The following is a 3,745-nucleotide window of genomic DNA, read 5'->3' as shown; positions in this document are numbered from 1 at the left end:
TGATAGTTCATGTGTCTAGCTGAAATTTGCAGTCAATCAAATTCCAGAAAATACTATATGCGGCTATGAAGAATCTATAACAAGGTAATATAGTTGTTACATGCTTATTACACATCTATAACATGTTAGAAATCATTTCCAGCATCTTTAAATAGCAGCCACCAAACAGCCTAAACAGTTGTCAGCCTACTAACCTCAACATAGTTATAATAAAGTGTAGCTTAGTAACAAGGAGCAACAATCACTCAAAATGAAACAGGCAGTAGAGAACTGTATGATGAAGACTCATTTGTTTGACTGTCTAGTTTTGTTATATAGTTCCAGGGAGTCCTTGCATAAGTAAGGCCCACAAACTATTGTTTTACAGTCATATCTCCAATGAAATGTCTTGACCTTCTTTTAGACGAGTTGATAGCATGACACACACATCCACCCACACACATCTAACAAGTTCACAGGTACTTGAGGTCTACTCTAAGTACGAGGCTATATCAATTCTTTGGTCAGGCCTGTTGGCCTTGTACACACAGGACCCTCCTACCTGCTCTCTGTGTCTCTGTGGTTTTCAGCAGGATGTCTATTCTGGTGTCAGTCAGTTGTTTTCACATTTGTTATTGTTGTTCATGTTTCTACTGACAGCTTGCAGTCACATTAAACCAGTTTTTTGTAAATTTACTCGGATATAAATAGCTTTCCGAAATCAGTTACAAACCACAAATAACAGCTAAGGAACTCTACTTGAGCTCTCCAAGTTTAGAATCTGTGCCATGTGCGTCATGTGTAATACAGAACCGTCTATTCTACATTGATAGCCTCAGAGGACGGGGCCATTTTATTATGATGTCATGGGAGAACTAGTCCTCTCTAGATCCTCCTTCTGATAGATTGCCTCCTATGAGAACAACAGTAACCAGACAGTGATACAGAGTGGATAAAGTGTGTCATGTGTATTGGTTATATTAGGCTGGTGAGTCCAATCAGTGATGCACTCACAGGTGTTACACTAAAGTTAATGCATGTTTCTGTGAATGATAGGCAATGAGACTGACATACAAAGAATGAGACTGACATGACTTGTTTCATTCTGTAGGTGTTTGTCCTATATACACTTCTACTGTTCAACCCCTGGTCACCCTTCTACATTTACATGTTAGTCATTTAGAAGATGCTCTTATCCAGAGCAACGTATCGGATTGAGTAGGGTTAAGGGCCTTGCGCAAGGGCACATCCTCGGTGAGGGGATTCGAACCAGCAACCTTTCAGTTACTGTCCCAATGCTCTTAACAGTTAGACAAGACATGTTCAATGTATAAAAGCCCTCCTGGAGTACAGTAACTGTTGATTGGTCTGTTCAAAATAATAATAGTTTTCCTTCAAATACTATAGGTACATTTGGTTTTGCTTGTCTTCTGCAATGGAGAAACATTTAATAGAGTGTAACTAAAGTAAGGGTGAAAAAACAAATAGCCTACTATTTTGACCCAGGGCTGTCCAGACAGGTGAAAAAACAAATAGCCTACTATTTTGACCCAGGGCTGTCCAGACAGGTGAGAAAACAAATAGCCTACTATTTTGACCCAGGGCTGTCCAGACAGGTGAGAAAACAAATAGCCTACTATTTTGACCCAGGGCAGTCCAGACAGGTGAGAAAACAAATAGCCTACTATTTTGACCCAGGGCTGTCCAGACAGGTGAGAAAACAAATAGCCTACTATTTTGACCCAGGGCAGTCCAGACAGGTGAGAAAACAAATAGCCTACTATTTTGACCCAGGGCTGTCCAGACAGGTGAGAAAACAAATAGCCTACTATTTTTTATCCAGGTTTCTCCAGAGAGGTGAAAAACAAAATAGTGTAATATTTTGAACCAGGGTTCTCGAAAGAGGTGAGAAAACCACAAACCACCTGTCGTGGAAATTTCCTGTATTACCAAATCACGAGAGAGCAAACCACACACAAGTCAGAGTATATGTCATGTTTTGTCATATATTGTCTTGTCCTTGTGCTTTCCCTTCTGTTCGTTTCCCCCTGCTGGTCTTATTAGGTTCTTTCCCTCTTTCTATCCCTCTCTCTCTCCCTCCCTCTCTCCCTCTCTCTCTCTCTCTCTATGATTGTTGTACTGATCTCCTCAAGAAACGTTTTGCATCCGCTCCTATCCTTGTTGCACCTGACGTCACTAAACAGTTCATTGTTGAGGTTGACGCTTCAGAGGTGGGCGTGGGAGCCATTCTGTCCCAGCGCTTCCATTCTGACGATAAGGTCCACCCTTGCGCGTATTTTTATTTTTATTTTTTTACGTCGGAACGTAACTATGATGTGGCTAACCGCGAACTGCTCGCCATCCGTTTAGCCCTAGGCGAATGGCGACAGTGGTTGGAGGGGGCGACCGTTCCTTTTGTCGTTTGGACTGACCAAAAGAACCTTGAGTACATCCGTTCTGCCAAACGACTCAATGCGCGTCATGCTCGTTGGGCGTTGTTTTTCGCTCGTTTCGAGTTCGTGATTTCTTATCGCCCGGGTACTAAGAACACCAAGCCTCATGCTTTATCCCGTCTCTTCAGTTCTTCTGTAGCGTCTACCGATCCCGAGGGATTCTCCCTGAGGGGCGTGTTGTCGGGTTGAATGTCTGGGGAATTGAGAGACAGGTCAAGCAAGCACTCACTCACACTCCGTCACCGCGCACTTGTCCTAGTAACCTTCTTTTCGTTCCTGTCTCTACTCGTCTGGCTGTTCTTCAGTGGGCTCACTCTGCCAAGTTAGCTGGCCACCCCGGCGTTCGGGGTACGCTTGCTTCTATTCGCCAGCGGTTTTGGTGGCCTACTCAGGAGCGTGACACGCGCCGTTTCGTGGCTGCTTGTTCGGACTGCGCGCAGAATAAGTCCGGTAATTTCTTTTCTGCTTCTGCTCCTGGTCTTGCTGTGTCTCAGTCTGTCCCCTGCCACCGCATCTCTCCTGGTTCTGCTCCTGCACTTGCTGTGTCTCAGTCTGTCCACAGCCACCGCCTCTCTCCTGTTCCTGGTCTTAGCCTTGCTGTGTCTCAGTCTGTCCCTAGTGGTTACTCTCCTGGCCTGTTTGGTCCTGATTGCTCACACGCTTACAGTTCTCTACCCGTGTCTCATTTTTATAAGAGTAATAGCCCTAGATTCCCTCTTCATCGTCTCCCGTTACGGTCCTGAGGAGAGGAGTTGGGTTCTTTCTCGGGACGTGCTGGACCGTTTGTTGATCTATGATTTCCTCCGTTGCCGCCAGGGTTCCTCCTCGAGTGCGCCAGGAGGCGCTCGGTGAGTGGGGGGGTACTGTCATGTTTTGTCATATATTGTCTTGTCCTTGTGCTTTCCCTTCTGTTCGTTTCCCCCTGCTGGTCTTATTAGGTTCTTTCCCTCTTTCTATCCCTCTCTCTCTCCCTCCCTCTCTCCCTCTCTCTCTCTCTCTCTCTCTCTATCGTTCCGTTCCTGCTCCCAGCTGTTCCTCATTCTCCTAACTACCTCATTTACTCTTTTCACACCTGTCCCCTATTTTGCCCTCTGATTAGAGTCCCTATTTCTCCCTCTGTTTTCCGCTTCTGTCCTTGTCGGATCATTGTTTGATGTTCGCCGTTCTGTGTCCTTGTTCCGCCCTGTCATTTACATTTACATTTAAGTCATTTAGCAGACGCTCTTATCCAGAGCGACTTACAAATTGGTGCATTCACCTTATGACATCCAGTGGAACAACCACTTTACAATAGTGCATCTAAATATTTTAAG

Source organism: Oncorhynchus gorbuscha, linkage group LG25 (assembly GCF_021184085.1).
Source record: "Oncorhynchus gorbuscha isolate QuinsamMale2020 ecotype Even-year linkage group LG25, OgorEven_v1.0, whole genome shotgun sequence".
Classification (NCBI taxonomy): domain Eukaryota; kingdom Metazoa; phylum Chordata; class Actinopteri; order Salmoniformes; family Salmonidae; genus Oncorhynchus; species Oncorhynchus gorbuscha.
This window is presented reverse-complemented; position numbering follows the sequence as displayed.